Raw genomic sequence first — 19,317 nt, 5'->3', positions numbered from 1 at the left:
TAAGTTTCAATTCACAATCATTTAGTAAAAGTTCTAATCGCCCACTGCCTTGCTAAAAGGAACCTAGCGAATCACACATCGTGTAAGCTATTTTCATGTGTTTTCAGGTTCAAATGACAAAGTTGGCAAGACAGTGCAATTTGGAGCAATTTGGAGCAGTTTTGGGCCAAGAATGGATAGCACATGTATGGAGGATGAACGTTTTTGAAGATCAAAAGAGGCTAGGAATGTGCTACAAATTTGGAGAAATCAAATCAAGACTTGGAAGATTAGGAATAGCTAAAAGGAAGGAACATTATCCAAAACCTTATCTTATTCAAACTAACCTTATCTTATCTTATCCTATCCTAATCATATCCTACCTTAATTCCAGCTGCAAGGGGGAATCAATTTCACATTAAATCACCTAAATATCTGGTTCTAGAAGCCCTATCCTCTGCCCTAAATTGGTGCCGCACCCTCTTATCCCTTTCCTTCTAGAAACCTGCCATAACCCCTTTCTAGAAGCCTAGAAACCTGCTGTGTATCCTATTCCCTTTCCTCCTAGGATCGTGCTATCCTTCTCCTCTACAAATTATTGTTGTGCAATCCTTTTCCTTTCAGAAATTGTGCCGAACCCTAGCCCTATAAATACCCATCTCTCACCACAATTTCACCACACATAGAAGAGAGAAATTAGAGAGAAAAATACACAAGAGTGCCGTAGGTTTCTGAGGTTTTTAGAGACTTGTGCCGTGCTTGCAAGGAGAAGAAAGACTTGTGTCGTGCCCCTGCAGCCAAGGATTGTGCCAAATCTGCCATTAGAGTGCTGGAACGTTTCTGGGTTTTTCTATCCTTATTTTTAGTCCAATGTTTAGTTTAATTTGGTTTTCAAATATGATGAACATGTGGAACTAATTTTGTTTTAGCTAGGGGTGAATTCAAAGCCATGAACATATGTATGATATGAATTGATTACATCCAGTTATGATTTCATAAATCGTGAATGCAATTTACTTATATGTTTGATTGATAACTTGTTCTTGTGTGTTGATTAAGGAGGCCTACTTAGTTTGCATGCATGAATCTGATGCTAGAATATAAGGGAATTTCACCTAATCGTTATGAACTTATATTCACAAGTAGTAAAAGTCACTAGTCATGATTGTGTTAAGTAAATTTCTGTCAGGAGTATCATGCAGTTCATAGTTACGAATGCCTTGTCAATGCTTATGATTTTCATAGAACTTAATGATCTTTGATATGTATCTCTATCATGCTATTCATATGGGGAACTTGATAAGAATAATTTGGTTGCGTCGCTGAGTCCAATTCAATGAATTTAGGAAAATCTGAAAGTTAATTTGTGCTTCTCACGATTAATTTAGGGCATTGTCATTCATGGTTTATATAGGAAGAATAACTGGAAATCGATTTGTATGCATATGTGTCATGTGTGAAGAAGGATTCTCTAGGTAGCCATTCACCCATTAAATCACCATTTTCGTCCAAAGTTATTTAGAGTCTTAAATCTGTTTAGCTTTAGTCTTAAATTCGTCAAAAACCAACTCCCCCTTTATATTTCGTGTTTTTAGTTAGAATATGTCCAAAACTTGTTTCTTTTTAGTGTTTTGAGTCGTTTTAGTTTAATTTTCGTCCAAATTACCCTCTAGTTCTTGTTTTGAGTCAATTTAACTTAGTTTGTGTGTTTTGAGTTAGTTTAGTCTATTTTGAGTAGTTTGAGTTTAGTTTTCTGTTTTAGAGTCTAGTTTTTAGTTTTTAGGTTTAATTTGTGTGGATTAGCATCCCTAATTAATCCCAGGCCTAGAACGATTCCTAATTACGCGTACTATAACTATCTTAATAGTGTTTAATTTGTGTGTTAGTTTTACCACATCATATAACATACTGCTAGGTGTCACTCATGGCTTGTGAAAGTCCTAAAGGTGTATAATCACTAAATGGAGAATCGAAAGTAAGTTTCAATTCACAATCATTTAGTAAGAGTTCTAATCGCCCACTGCCTCGCTAAAAGGAACCTAGTGGATCACACACCATGTAAGGTAATGATTGAAGGAAATAACGAAGATGAGTAAAGACATTTAAATAGTTTAATTGTATATGGCAAAGATTAATTAAAAGTTAATTAATCAAGAAAGAAAGGTTTGTTTTGGCCTTAAGTTAGTTTTGGGTTTTGGGACTCAAAAGGGTTTTGATCCACAAGACACATAAGGTTTAAGTTATGCGACAACTAAAACAAAATGAGCAATTAACCCACTCAATAGGGAGTCTGGCATGCTTAGAGAGGGAGTGTTTTTGGACTTATTACAAGTTTGACACTCCAATGAAGGTAAGTATTGTTGGAAGTACAATGATGGTAGGTATTGTTGGAAGTATGCCCACAAAGCCACTCATTTGATGTAATGGCTTTTGGAATACTTATTGTGTTAAACTATTATATGTTTAATGAAGGGCAAATCTTATTGTTAATCACTATTTATTGTATTATGTGTTTAAGCAATAAGGGAATCCAATGAATGTATTTAATCTAAGAGAGAAGTAATCTAAGTAAGTGAGATTAATGAGACCTTTCTCTTTTGTTCATTCCTAAAACGCTCCTAGCCATAGGATTGCCAATTAGGCATTAACAATCAACTAAAGTTAGTATGTGTTATGTTAACTCAAGCGTAAGTATGACTAGTCTCAAGTCATTTAGTGTTGGACACTGAGACAAACACATAGGTGCTCGAAAGGTAATTGAGTACACTGAACAACGATAAAAAAGGAGTTCGAACATACATGTCATGTAAGAACTCGTAAGTTGCAATATGCAAAATAGTCCATTGACCTGAGACATCATAGATATCTAATGGTTAGGTCATTGATCTTTGATCATGTGAAAGGCATTCCATTGAAAGTGTCCACAACATTGTTGGGGTCAAGCTATCTAGTCATGTAGGCATATGAATGCACAACAAGGGATCTCTAACCTTCCATGGTGGAGGGAGAATACTCTGAGAAATGATTCGAAAGTCTTTGGCCAAAGCATACGAATATAACTTAGGAAGTTTGTTCCAAATCATATTCAAATGAATCATATAGAGAAGTATCACATTGGATAGTAGACATGAAACAAACTATCACTCATACAATGTGATTAAAAGTATTGTATTAGAAAATGACCGTATTGCATTGTAATTGTAACTGGATAGGTTCTCCAACCACTTCTACTTAGCTTGGGTAGCTATGACATACTGCTAGGTGTCACTCATGGTTTGCAGAAGCCCTGAAGAATAGCAAACACTAATCTTCATCAAAGGGAGAATTGAAATGTTATTTCAATTCACAATCGATCGTTAAAAGTAACAATCACCTACTGCTTCGCTAAATGGAACATAATGGATCGTACACTGAGTAAGGATAAATGTGAAGATATAAAAGAGATGGATAAGCAATTAAATGGTTTAATTGAGAATGGTCAAGATTAATTAATTAGTTAATTAATTGTACGAAAGGTTCGTATTAGGCTTTTAAGTTAGTTTCGGGTTTCGGGCCCAAAAGGGTTTTTGGTCCATAAGGCCCATTGAGTTTATGTTGTGTGAAAACTAAAACTAAATGGAAAAATAGCCCAAGAACAAAGCTAAAACCGGCCACATTAGGGAGAGTGAGTTGATTGAATTATTACAAGTTTACCACCCACTTGTAAGGTGGTATAAGGGCAACTTTATAGCCATTCCCTCATTAGGGTTTTCTTGAGGCAAAGAAGAGAAACTTTTTTCTCTTTTTTTCTCTATAGAGGCCAGCCACTTAGGGAGACTTTTACTAGCATAAAAAATCTCTCTAAGTCATCCATCTTCTCTTCACACTACATCCTTGGTGTGGAGACTTAGAGACACTAAACCTTTGGTGTTCTTGGAGATCCTTTCCTCACATCCTCAAGGAGCAAAGGAGTATCAAAAGGAAGAAAATCACAAGGAAGATCCAAGGAGCTAGGAGGTGACTTGAAGGCTCTTCACTTGGGTGAATCCCTTGTGTAAACAAGGATAAGCTTCAAGGGTAATGAATCTCAAAATCCTTTCTTCTTTTTAATGTTATTAAAGAGTCTTGTGGTTCACCATTCACTAGGCTTTAAAAGTCATGGGTTTCTGAATTGTTTTTTAATGCATGCCTACTTTAAAATGTTATTAGTTTGCTTATGTGTTCAAATGTTCTCACATGTTCTTAGCTAGGACAAAATTTTTCCTTCAGGTATAAAAGTATCTTTATAGCCTTTTCTTCATAAGGGTTTTTCTTAGAAGAAAGATGAGAGAACACAAGCTCTCTCTTTCTCTCTAGAGAGGCAGGTCACCATGGGAGAACATTGCTAGCATTTTGTTCTTCCATGGTCACTCATCGTCTTCCTCAACCATCCTTGGTGTTGGAACTTAGAAGTCTCCAACTTTAGGGACTTTTGGAGAACCCATTCCTCCATCCATATCCAAGAAGTCTTGGAGCCAAGAAGCAAAGTTCCTTCATCCACATCTATGAAGCCAAGTGATAGGAGCATATTTATGTGACTTAGTTAGCTTGTTTTCTTACATTTACGTTGTTAGTTCTTACTTATTATAGTGTTTTAAGCTATTTTCGTGTGTTTGTAGGTCCAAATGACAAAGTTGGCAAGAAAGTTCATTTTGAAGCATTTTGGAGCAGTTTTGAGCCAAGAATGGATAACACATGTATGGAGCAAGGTGGATGGACGTTTTTTGAAGTTCAAAAGGCTAGGAATATGCTAAGGAGATGAAGAAAATCAATTCAAGACAAAGAAGTTAAGGAATCAGCTCAAAAGAAGGAAACATTATCCAAAACCTTATCCAATCTTATCTTATCGAAACCAACCTTATCTTATCTATCCTAATCTTATCATACCTTAAATCCAGCTGCAAGGGGACCTAAATACCTGATTTCTAGAAGTTTTATCTGTTCCTACAAAGGTGGCGCTTCATTCCTTTCTAGAAGACCTTGTGTTCCTTCTAGAAACCTGACACAACATGTTCTTTCTAGAACCTTATTTTGGTGCCGCACCTTAGCCTTTCTAGAACCCCTTTTCCTAGTTTGTGCCGCATCTTATATCCTTGTTCCTAATGGTTTTTTATGTGTAATCCTTTTTCCCCTTGGTTTCTGCCAAACCCTAACCTTTTTCCCTAAGATTGTGCAATCCTTTTCCCTTTAGAAATTGTGCATAACCCTAGCTATAAATATATGTTTTCAGCCACAATTTCGACCACCCCCTACATAATTTGAAATTACCATATACCATACAATTCATGCCAAAACACAAAAAGTCATCAAGTGCTTGCAAGGAAGGATGGAGAAGAATGAGCTATGTGCCGTGGCTTGCAATCCAATGAGGGTTTGAAATCTGCCATTGGAGTTGTTGGGACGTTCCTGGTTCTTTCTACCCTTAGATTTGTTTCAATGGTGGTTTTAATGTTGTTTTCAGTTTTTAAAGACATGTGGAACTAATTTCTTTATAGTTGGAGGTGAATTCAAAGCCATGATTATATGTTTTATATGAATTGATTACATCCAGTTATTGTTTCTTGAGTCTTGAATGTGATTAGCTTATCTGAGTTATCAAAACTTGTTTATGTATGTTGATTGAAGGTCGACACTTAATTTGCATGCATGAATTTGATGCTAGAGTATAAGGGAGTTTCACCTAATCGTTATGAACTTATATTCACAAGTAGTGGAAGTCACTAGTCATGATTGTGTTAAGTGAATCCTTGGCAGAAGAATCATGCTTTTCATAGTTACGAATGCTTCGTCAATGCTTATGGTTTTCAAAGAACTTAGTGACCTTTGATATGTCTTTCTGATGCGAAAAATAACTTAACACATAAATTTAACCCTCTTTTGACAATTGTAGTATAAGTATAAGTAGGGATCGTTCTGGACAGAGGATTAGGAGGGCTTGCTAATAACCTCTAAATTGACTCAAAAACATAAAACTAAACTTAAAAACACTTAACAAGATTCATGATGTGAAAATTATGTTGACACACAAATTAACCCTCTTTTTATTAATTGTAGCAATGTATGTAAGTAGGGATCGTTCTAGACCGGGGATTAGGAGGGATTGCAAAATCACTTGGACATGACTCAAAAACGTAAAAACAAGTTTTAAACACTAAAATAGACTCAAAGAATGCAAAACTAAACTTTAAAACACCGAAACAAACCAAAAGACTCAAAACAGCACCAAAACACTCAAAACTGCCTTAAAAACACAATCTGGGCAGTTTTGGACACTAAGCACCAAATTGGACGAAATTGGGTTTTAACTTGAATCAAAACACTTAAAAACACAAAGTAAAACACTTACTAACTAATTTGACACTTTAAAACAAAGGGGGATTGGTTTTGGCCGAATTTAAAAACAAAACAAACTTTGTAAATTAGAACAGATTGTAAAAACGAATTTGATTTAAATGGGTGAATGGAAGGCTAGCTAAGGGGTTCATCTCCACACATGTTATACTTGCATACGAAACGATTTCCAATTGCTTTTCAACAAACCATGAATTCTCAATGCCCCAAGTTAATTAGGTCCGCTTAAATTAACCTTCAGATTTTCCTAACGTTATTGAATTGGATGATTGCATACGACAACCCAAAACATTCCCCACAAGTCCCCTACATGATTGCATAATAGAGATACAAGCAAGAATCATTAAGTTCTATGAAAACCATAAGCATTGACGAAGCACTTGTTACTATGATTGCATGAAACTTATGCCAAGAATTTACTTAACGCGATTGAGATCATCAACCTTTACTACTTGTGAATATAATTCCATAACGATTAGGTGAAATTTCCTTATATCCTAGCATTCAATTTATGCATGATAATTAAGCGTGCACTCTCAACCAACACACATAAATCAATGTAATCCACATAGATAAGTAAATTGAATTCACAACTTATGAAACGCAATTGGAAGTAATCAAATCATAACGCAAGCATAAACATGTATTTCGAATCCCCCCCTAGCCAAGGGGGGGTTTAGTTCCTCATACGCACAAAACAAAGAGAATTGAATTTAAACATTGAAATCAAAGGAAAAGAAACACCTAGAAATTCCAGCGACACGAACTTGAATTGCATGAACTTCCGAGCTTCCTTCTCCTCCTCCTTGGTGCGGCAAAGGACTTTGGACAGGTTCTTTGGGGTTATGGATGGTGGAGAAGGGTTATGGATGGATGTAGTAGTGTTTAGGGGAAGGGAATGGTGCGGCAAAGGTGTGGAGAGAGTTTGGACGAATTTCTGGAGTGATTTATGAATTGTGGTGAGTGGTGATCTGATTTAGGGGTTAATAGGAGTATATATAGGCACTTAAAACCCTAGGGTAATCAGATATGGACTTGGATAACCCAAATCCACAAGGAAATAGGTCTAAACAATCAGATTTTGCAAGGGAAAAGGGGTCCTAGGTGCGGCAGGGATAGGATAAGGTGATAAGGTTTCTAGAATGCCTTGCAAGGCAAGGAACTAGGCATCTAGAAGCTAGGGTGCGGCACCAATGTAGGGATTTAAGGATAGGGCTTCTAGAAAGCCCCAAAACTGATAGGAATTGCATGAAACCCACGGCAAGGATGTAAACTTTCTAGAAACTTCTCATTTGTGTCCTACAACACTTTGGAGTCCTTCTAGCATTAGGAAAACATGTCTCAATCCTCCCTTGACTTGGAATTCTTCTCCTTCTTCATCTTGGATTCCTTTTCCTTCTTGGACTTGGAAAACTTCTTTGTTGCTGAAACTTGATGCCATTTGGATTTAACTTTCCTACTTCAAGTAGGAAACCTTGTTTGAGTAGGAATCTTCATCTTCAAGGAATCCTAATTCAACTAGGAAACCCATCTTGACTAGGAATCCTAATTCAACTAGGATTCCATCTTCACTTAGGCGCTTTCCTACTTCGACTAGGAAACCTTGTTCAAGTAGGAAACATCATCTTCAAATCTTCAATTTCGTCCATCCTCTTGGCTCCAAGCATATGACATTCATTCCAAGCTCAACTTTGCTCCAAAAGGCTCCAAAATGCATCCTTTTGCATACTTTGCCCTTAGGACCTGAAAACACATAAAACTAGCTTAAAAGACTTCTTTACTAAGCAAAAACACTATAAATGTACAAGAACAAGCTAAACTAAGGCGCATAAATATGCTCCTATCAATTCACAAGACTCAAAGCAAACTTAAAATACTCAAAACAACCAAATAAACTTAAACTAGGCACTAAGAATGACTTTGGACGAAAATTGACTTTTACTTGAATCAAAACACTTAAAAACACAAACTAAAATAGATTTGAAACACTTTGAAAGAAGAAACTAAAAGGGGGGGGGGTTTGATTTGGATGAAGTTGTAACAAACAAACAAGTATGAAAATCTAGACAGATTGTAAAACGAATGTGAGAAATAAGATTATGGATGGGATAGCTAGAGGCTTTTTCTCCACACATGACATGTATGCAAATAATTCGATTTCCAGTTACTACTTCATTGAATTATGAACGACAATGCTCCAAATTAACCGTGACATCACTAGTTAACTCTTAGATTGTCCTTGTTTTATTGGATTGGATGACATCATTCGACAACCCAAAACATTCTTCAAAAGTTCCCTACATGACATCATAATAGAGATACAATCAAAGATCATTACGTTTAATGAAAATCATAAGCATTGACAAAGCACTTGCAACTATGACATCATGTCACTCATGCTAGGAATTGAACTTAACGCGATCGTTTATAAGCGACCTTCACTACATGTGAATATAAGTTTGTAACGATTATGTGAAACTTCCTTATACTCTAGCAACAGATTTATGCATGCCAATTAAGTGTTGACCCTTAATTAACAAATACAAATAAGTTATCAATCAAATAGTTAAGCCAATTGTATTCACGATTCAAGAGTTCATAATTGGAATTTATCAAATCATATTACACACATAATCATGGCTTTGAAATCACCCCTAGCCAAGAGGGGTTTAGCCACTCATATTTAAAACAAAACGAAAGGAAATGAATTTAAACATTAGAAACAAAAGAAAGAAAACACCTAAACGCTCAAACGATCCAAGTTGGATAGCAAGCACGTCCAAGCACTTTCCTTCCCTTCCTTTGCTACGGCACAAGGTGTTGGTGAGTGTTTGAAGGTTTGTTTATATGGAGGAATGGATGTAAAGATGAATGGATGTATTTGGATGAAGGTTGTATTGAAATGGGGATGAATGATCAAGCAAAAGTGGTGGATGGTGCATCAATGAGTGCATGTAGTGGAGGTAAAAGTTGTATGAAATCTGATGGGTGAAGGGAACAAGGAATGTGCAGCAATTGAGTGTAATGATTCAATGTATTGATGCATGAAATCAGAAATAATGAAGGAGACAACAGTGGTGCATGGCAATGAAGTGTAATGAGTGCAATGGTGCATGAAATGAGTGCAAGAAATCTGGTGCATGAAAGGGACAAGGGTGATTATGCATGGCATGGGTGGAAAGGTGAGTAAGTGGTGAATCAATGAGTGCAAGAAGGTGAAAGGATATTGTGCACATGGTAGACAAAGGAAAGAAAGTGGAATGATGCAACAAATGAGTCAATGGAGGAAACATGGATGATGATGCACGGCATATGAATCCAAAGGGAGTGCAATGGTGGTGCATGGCAATGATGGAATGGTGAATGGTGGAGTGACACCCCTTTGTGGCTGAGCTCTTTGTCCTTTTTACACTAATTCTTCTTTCTCTTTAACACATTCCTAGCCTCTTTAGTCTTCAATTTCATCCATCCACCTTGCTCCATGCATGTGCTATCCATTCCAAGCCCAAAACTGCTCCAAAAGGCACCAAAATGCATCTTATTGCTTTATAAGGCCTATGGACCTACAAACACATGAAAATAGCTTAAAATACATAATTAACTAAGAAATAACAACATAAATGCATGAGAACAAGCTAACTCAATCGCATAAATATGCTCCTATCACTTTCTATCATGCTTTTCATAGTTAGGGAACTTGATAAGGATAATTTGGTTGCGATGCATATTCCATCCAATTCAATGAGTTAAGGAAAATCTGATGGTTAATTTGTGCTATCACGGTTAACTTGGGGTGTTGTCATTCATAGTCTAAAGGAATAATAACTGGAAATTGGTTTGTATGCATATGTCATGTGTGGAGAAGGACCCTCTAACTAGCCTTTCACCCTTTTCAATTCACCAAATTCGTTTTTATAAAGTGTTTTATACAAAGTTTCTGTTTTAAGTTTTAAATTCGTCAAAAATAATCCCCCTTTCATTAAGTCTTGTTAGTTGAGTCATAATTTGTTTTCTTTTAATCTTTTGAGTCAAGTTAAGTTTATTTTCATCAAAATCACTTGTTAGGTCTAGAATTGAGTCTTTTTGATTGTTTGTTGCTGTTTTGAGTCATTTAAGTCAATTTTAAGTTTATGGAGTCTAGTTTAGTGTTTTTAAGTCTTATTTGTGTTGATTAGCATCCCTAGTTAATCCATGGTCTAGAACGATCCCTACTTACATCTTTACTACAATTGTCAACAATAGGGTTTAATTTGTGTGTCAAGTTAATTCTCACATCTCCAAGGAGCAAGGAGACAAAGGAAAGAAGGTCTTCACATGGGTGAATATCCTTTGCTAAGCAAAGAGGCGCTTCAAAGGTATAAAAGTTTCTCAACTCCTTTCTTTAAGATTTGAGTTGAGTGTTGGTTCACCACAACTACTAGGCTTTGAATTTCATGGACTAAGTTTTGTTTTAAAGTGTATAGAAGCATGCTTCCGCCATTTAATTGTTAAATGCATGTATTATGTTGCTTAATGAACTTAGTTCTTCCCAAATTTTTGTTCACACTCTCCCAGGTGCTTGGTTTCGTGATCTCTCTTGGTCTTTGTTCTCGCAGGTTGATTCCCCCATTATGCGTAGACTTGGTTCCAACAAAAAGATTTATTATTTCTTGTTCCAAAACATACAATGTTGTCACTTCCATTTGTTAAAATACTGGTTTAGAATCAATCATTGGTTTAGATGAACCTTATCCATTTGTAACACCTTTTGACGTAGTTTCCCAACCTCAATATTTCAAAGTATGTTTCATTGTATACTTTATGCAAACTTTTCTTCGACCTTGAGATCATTGTAGTACCATACTAACAATCAAGGTTCTTAAAGACGCTAGGCGCTAGTCGGGCGGCGGCTGGGGCCTATTGCCTAGGCGGCTAGGCGGGGCCTAGATAGATTTAAGTAATTTATTATATATTGTATAAAAATGCCTATTTATAATAAATAAAAACACATAATTGTATACATAAATTGCAAAATAAAATGATATGTAGATTATAAAGTATCAGGACATATTTAAAACATGGAGAACAACTATATAATGAGTATTCACCCAAGTATTCAACAAGTCTCTTACATTTTATTTAAAAAATAAAATACAAAATGAAAGTTATCGATTTTCTCTCTAAGTTAGAACTGTGACATAGGTGGGTTTAAGCAGGTTAGGCCGATGCCTAAGCGGGCCTAGTCGCTCTTTCTTAAATTTCAAACGCCTAGGGACTAATCAGGGTAGTGGCTACCCGCCTAGGGCCTAGGCGGGGATTTTTTGAACATCATCAATTCATGTGATTAGTACTTCCTCTAATATGAAATTCCATTTGTGTGACGAGATTTTTCTTTCGCTCCAAGTGAATCTACAACAAGGTGTGAGCATTCTCAGCTCACCTCATCCACATACGGCGGTGCACAAATTAGTGCCTACCATGGTGGAAAGCCATGAAGTAGTGTTCAAAGCACCTCTGCAATTTAATATTGGATATTGGTTGAAGTCTCATTATTTTATTGATTTAATCACATTAAAATAAATTGTGTCCTATTACAACCACTAGTCCAAAATTAAATGAATTTAGTAGATATGATATCCCCACTATTTGTTTTCAATAAAACAAATCAATATCAAACCAATTTTCAAATATTGGAGATACATTTAACTACTAATTAAGTTCATTTTAGTTTAGTAGTGTATGACACTCCCACTATTTGTTTGTGAAAACATATCAATATATATATTTTTTTGCATTCATTTGGAATTTGGACTTATAGTTATCTTAGGCTCTTTGAATGACTATGATTTATAAGGTTAATTCAACAACGAGCCAACATTGTTGAAAATGATATAGGGGAGGTAGTTGTTAATTTGAGGCACTTTTAGGCCTATATGAAGGTACCAGGTTGAAAGAAAGCCATTAGAAAACCCAAGGCAAAGCTATGAAGGCCCAATAGACCAAGAATCCTAGGGTTCAAGAAGCCTAGGATGGTACACGCCGAAGCATGAGAAGGTGACCAGGATATGCATTAAATGCCCACCGACAAGAACAAGTGGGTAGACTGACAACTTTATGGCTCGAGTCTTCAAGGGGAGAACTACTCAAATGCCATTCGTGCTACTTAGTGACTTGAAGTTAACTAGAGGGACCCAAGATGGGACACAAAGCGAGTTTGAAAGGTTCTCGGAGAGACTAGATTGGATAACCTAGACCAACCGAGAAGAATGGTGCACTTTACTCTAAAAATGTCTGTAACCTCAACTAGACACCTATCACTTCACCGCCGAATATATGGTTGGCAGGTGAAAAAATGCTAGTAGGCTAGTCTACATAGGTGACACAATAACTGCCCAGTGGAGAAGACCCTACGCACCAGGGTTCCCTGAGAGCCTATATAAAGGGGTAAAGACCCCAATACTTGGGTTGGACGAGAAAAAAGAGATATTATGTGTATTAGCTGAGCGCTATTTTAGTCTTGCAATCAATAGAATTTGTGCATCATAGTAGACGTAGCCCAGTTTTGAGGGATGAACCACTTACATATTTGAGTTCATTTCATTTTAGTCTATATCCCCAGTCTACTAAGGGTTTAAGATCTTTGTTTGTTAAGCTTATAACCTATGAGTGTCCACCTGGGCCTATCTGCACTTAAACTGCACATTTTGAGCGTTAACAGTAGTATCATTTTTAATTACGCATTTTCAGTCAATTTAATTAAGCATTTTTCATTGAGTGTTGTGTTCCTTTCAAGTGCAAATATAAGGATAGCATAATGGTACAAATAAGGGTGTCGAACCACAGGGTCTGATTAGAACTCTACAAATTACTAGCTTTATGTGAACCTTAATTAAGCAATGAAAATGAAAATTTAATTTAGATTTTTGTTTTGAAAGCTAAAGTAACTTAAAAAGCAAGACAAGATAAAGATGAATGATAGATTGATTCAGAAATGATGGCAATGAAACTCGGGATACTGTTTTCACCATTACAAGTCAATTCCATGAAAATTAAGTCAAAACGTATTCAACTCTCCAATATGCAACTAGGGTTCTTTTTACTTATTTATGATCATCCATTTGATGTGTGCTTGTGATCAAGTACTCCTAATCTGCAATCTAGTTGTGATGTTCAACTTAGATTAGCAAGTAAGAATCCACCGAAGAAATCACATGGCATGATGTATGCATAGTAGTTTCTTCATTCATTCACATGTCCACCAAGATTAAGCATGATGTGTACTATAACCTTGATCAAATAATTCATAAGCAGCCGTAATGGTGTTCAAACATTAAGATTAACAAACAAATTATACTATAAAATCAGTGAATGAAACAAGAACATAGATTGGTAATTTGAATACTTTAACTTAATAACATAGAATGGGTTTGCAAGGCTACATCGAATTCCCCAGCTATGAACTTAATTACACAACATGATTACAAAATATATAAATATCAAGAACAACATGAGTGAAATTAAAGTTCATAGAAGAAACCCCCTTGAAGCAATTTTGATGTTGAACTTCTCTAAGTACAGCGTGGCCGCGTGGTTTCTTCGGTGGTTGCGGATGGTGAAGGGAAATAGGGTTTTGTTTCTGAAAGAAAGGCTAAAGAAAGAGAAGAGAGAAAGCTCTGGGTGCCCTCAAGGTGGAGCTTTTGTAAAAGTGATATGAAACCTTAGTATTTATATGCTAAATGGGCTGCAAGATATTCCAAAGTGATCCCAGCAACTTAGCCTTTATTTTACACGCTTTTGTCTTATTTGGCACCTCTAATCAGGCTAGATATCCCAATTCCTTTCCCATTTTGTTCCTGGTCTTCTAACAAGCCAGATTCGTCTTGCATTCTTTATTTGGGCTTCCAAATAGGCCACTAAACTTCTTTCCACGTTTGAATAAGGGTCATTTCCAAAAATGTCATGTTTTCACTTCTTTTGCCTTCAAATTGATCCTAAAGTACATGTAATTGCACACTAAGACAAAATAAGGTAAAATGCAACTAGTTTAACTAAAAAACATTGCAAAGAGACTAGAAATGGATGGTATAAATGAATGAAATATATGAGTTATCAAATACCCCTAAACCTGGTTTTTGCTAGTCCTCGAGCAAAACTATAACTAAAAACACACAAAAACAATAAAATCTAACTATACCACTTTCGCTGGCTAAATGATTGGACTGAGTATGTGAAACAAGCCTTTAAACCTCTAGGTGTCCCTAGTTGGAGGAGTTGTGTCTCCTGAGGGTTTACAGTGATGACGCCCACAAACATCTACAAACTCTGCAAACAAATTGGTTAAAGTATACTTGAAACAAACTAATAAGAACCAATGAAAGCGTAGTCATACATTCGAACCAAAAGTCTGCCACTTCAAAGAATCGTATCATATGTAGAGTGTAAAAATATTACTCCATGACTCATGACTTCAAAGACACTATACTCAAATGCTAAAGGTAGAATTCGCCTCAACTCTAGTCCTCACAGATATCACTCAATTTTTCACTCCGATCCTAAGGTGTAGTCTCTCCACAAACACATGTGAGTGAAATTATGTAAAAGGGATTTAAAAATTCTCACATATGAAATATGAAATAAAAGCACAATTTCTGAACATATCTCATGAAATGAATCAAATACTAAGAATATGGATAGCACACGTACTTACCAGCACCTATGAATACATCCCCAAAGATCAGCTAGGTCTTTCACAAGGTTGTAATGTAAGGCTTAGTCTATGGGCTATGAAAGAAAGGATGGGAAATACTAGAGCTTAGGACATACCAAAGTGTCTTTGTTATGAAATAAGCAGGCTCTTCACTTGAATTGGTCTTTGTTATTTGTTCTTGGCGTCTAGGACCCATGCATGATAATGGGAAGATTTCAGAATTACATATTCTTTGATTTTTTTTTTCTGTAACTTATATTTTTTTTATTTACAATTCCAGCACATGTTACCTCGGTACACACCACGTTCTTGATCTAGAGCTCAATCGATATGTATCTTCATCACTTTAGTATTCCCCAAACTATAAGGTATGGCTGTAATGGGCTAAGATGGGTAGAGTTTGGTATGGGTGATGAAGAAACTAGTCTAAAAGTGTTTGGCTACAATAAGGGTGAATAGAGCACACAAAGGGATAGGAATTAGGCCTTTTAGTGGTTAAAACATGCATAGCCTAACATCGTCTCAATGAGTTCATTCATCGGTGATAATAAATACATGGTATTTGCAACATAGGATTATTCTTAGCATTCAATTAAAGAGAAATAATGAGATCATTTAAAGTGAAATTGAAAGAAAAAGATAGGAGCAGAAACACTTTAAACCCTCTCAAAGAAGCAAATAGGCTCAAAATAACTCACTACGGTAGTCTCCACTATTGTTCTTCCAGAATTTGAGCATTTTACTTTTACCATCATAATTCCAAGAGTAACAGCTTTGTAAAAGAAAATAAGATACGAAACATTTTCATGACAACACCATAGTTTTGTTTGTAAACATAGCCCTCAGATACATTCACATTAGTAAGCAAAAGCAAACTTAACCAAAACTAAAAACAAAGGAAAATGGTCAATCCCACACCCCCAAACCTACACTAAGCATTGTCCTCGATGCTTAAAAATGAATGGAATGCATGCAGTGCACATAGGCAAAGTCTGTGGAATGGAGATAAAATAAAACTAAAAGACATGAATAAAAAGAAAAAAACACAAACCCAGCCAGGTTGCCTCCTAGCAAGCGCTTTATTTAATGTCTAGGCGAGACATGGTATCATGATAGATGAACACCTAAGGTGGTAGGAATTCAAGGTACCTCCGAACCTTGGTCGGAAAAAGTAGTTTCTTTCAAGGGTCTTTGAATATGGTGCGTTGAATTTCCACAAGGACTTGATTGTGATGGTGTTTTCGTCTCTCCTTGCGAAGAAGCATATCCTCAAAAATTGTTGAAGATGTGGCTGGAGCAATGATTTCAATGGATGAGTTTGTAGCTGCTAAGGATGAATGAAATTCGTTCAAGGCAGCAATCTCATCATCTAGCTCCTAATCTTGTTTCTTATGGTGAATGGGCAGCAATGATTTGTCATCCAACTTTAATATGTTTTCCTCTTGACATGGCAGCAAATCATCTCCAAAAGACTCCAAAGATGGCACCTGTAAAGATGTAAAACAACAGGGTGAATCCAACATAATTTTTGAAAAAAAATCAAGCGAATTAGTAGATTGGGAAAGAACTTCAAGTTCAAGATCTTCTCTATGTATATAGGCACAACTAGATCCAATGATTGTTCAATGTTCACATCTTGACCATCACCCCAAGGTTGTTGTTCATATAACGCTTGGACAATCTACCCAAATTGAATTTCCAACTTGGTAAGTGCAGTGGAGTGTTCTTGATTCATGCTACTCGTTGATTGTTGAAATTGTAAAGTGCTTTGAACAAGTAGCTCCAAAGTGTCATTCAATGAAGTGTCAACGGGGGTCTACTCTGGGGGAGGTGCAAATGCTTGATTTGGAGTTTCGATGCTGCTCCAAGACTCATTATTAGGGGTTTTTCAAACAAAGCTATATGTGTTTGACAATGGATGTATTGGACTTTGGTTGGAGAAACTTATGAGGTGTGAATGCTCTTGGACAAATATAGGAAATTCATTTTTCCCTGGACATAACTGAACAAGATGACCAGTCTTGGCACATAATGGACATACACTATACATCTTTTTATACCACCTGAAATCAAAACAAACTAAATTATAAATGAAAAATCTAAACTAAGAAAATAAAAACAGATAGGGTTTATAAAGCAAACAATTATAGGGGACTGAAATCAGTCCCCGACAACGGCGCCAAAATTTTGTTGTGTTCCTTTCAAGTGAAAATATAAGGATAGTATAATGGCATAAGTAAGGGTGTCGAACCACAGGGACTGATTAGAACTCTACAAATTACTAGCTTTATGTGAACTCTAACTAAACAATGAAAATGAAAACTGAATTTAGATTTTTGTTTTGAAAGCTAAAGTAACTTAAAATGCAAGACAAGATAAAGATGAATGATAGATTGTTTCAGAAACGATGGGAACGGAACTAGGGATACTGATTTCACCATTACAAGTCAATTCCATGCAAATTAAGTCAAAATGCATTCAACTCTCCAATCTGCAACTAGGGTTCGCTTTAAGAACAAGAAAGAATCCATTAAGAACAAGAAAGCTTCAAAGAACCAAAGAAATCACATGGCAGAACGTATGCATAGTAGTTTCTTCATTCATTCACATGTCCACCAAGATTAAGCATGATGTGTACTATAACCTTGATCAAATAATTCATAAGCAGCCCTAATGGTGATCAAACATTAAGATTAACAAACAAATTATACAAAATCAGTGAATGAAACAAGAACACAAATTGGTAATTTGAATACTTTAACTTAATAACATAGAATAGGTATGCAAGGCTACATCGAATTCCCCAGCGTTGAACTTAATTACACAACATGATTACAAAATATATAAATATCAAGAACAACATGAGTGAAATTAAGTTCATAGAAGAAACCCCCTTGAAGCTATTTTGATGTTGAACTTTTCTAAGCACAGCGTGGTTGCGTGGTTTCTTCGGTGGTAGCGGATGGTGAAGGGAAATAGGGTTTTGTTTTTTAAAGAAGGGCTAAGGAAAGAGAAGAGAGAGAGAGAGAGAGAAAACAAAGGCCAAGGTTTCCTATTTTGGTTTGACCTTTCCTAATTCTAAAAGTCCTATGTTCCAGCCACTTTGAAGACTTCATATGCATTTTAGGACACAAAACAAAGGCCCTAGAACCCTCATGGACATATGCCACACTCCCTTGACCTTTCCTCTTCCTTGCCGTGCAAGGGAGAAGGTCCTTTCCTATTTCCTTACATTAAAACACATTCCTTTTGTGTTTTAATGCCTTGCCGCATATCTTAGCCAATTTCCCTTAGTTTTCTGATTTGATTTCCTATTTCTAGAAGCTTTTGACTTAATTTCTGTTACCCAAAATAACTTAGGGTTTTAATTTCCTAAACCCTTTAAATAAACTTCCTTGTTGCAGTCACAAACAACCATTCAATCACCCATTCATGCCAGAAATCATCCACCACTCCTAGCCGCATCTATACTTCACCATTCTCCATATTTCTGACCCCAAACACTTCTAGCCGCACCATACTACCATCCTAAACACCATTCCATACTTTTACACCATCCATAACCCCAAAAACTCACCACCAACCCTTATGCCGCAGCAAAGAGGAAGGAGGAAAGCCCTTGGACATGCTTGTCATTCGATTGAGGATTGCTGGAACGTTTTAGGTGTAATCTTTCTTTTGCTTTCAATGTTTCAATTCAATAATCTTTGTTTTGTGAGTATGAGGAACTAAACCCCTCTTAGTTAGGGGGTGATTCGAAACCATGTTCATGTTTGCAATATGATTTGATTACATCCAGTTGTGTTTTGTAAGTTGTGAATTCAATTTACTTATCTGTTCGTATAAAAACTAATTTGTGTATGTAGGTTGAGAGTGCACGCTTAATTTTCATGCATGAATTTGACGCTAGAATATAAGGGAGTTTCACCTAATCGTTATGAACTTATATTCACAAGTAGTGAAGGTTGCTAGTCACAATCGCTTTAAGTAAATTCTTGGCATAAGTTTCATGCAATTCATAGTAACGAGTGCCTCGTCAATGCTTATGATTTTCATAGAACTTAATGATTCTTACTTGTATCTCTATTATGCAATTCATGTAGGGAACTTGTGGGGAATGCTTTGGGTTGTCGTATGCAATCATCCAATTCAATAACTTTTGGAAAATCTGAGGGTTAATTAGTGCAATTCACGGTTAATCTGGGGCATTGAGAATTCATAGCTTATTGAAAAGCAACTGGAAATCGTTTTGTATGCAAGTGTGTCATGTGTGGAGAAGAACC

Source organism: Malus domestica, chromosome 15 (assembly GCF_042453785.1).
Source record: "Malus domestica chromosome 15, GDT2T_hap1".
Taxonomy (NCBI): Eukaryota; Viridiplantae; Streptophyta; class Magnoliopsida; order Rosales; family Rosaceae; genus Malus; species Malus domestica.
This window is presented reverse-complemented; position numbering follows the sequence as displayed.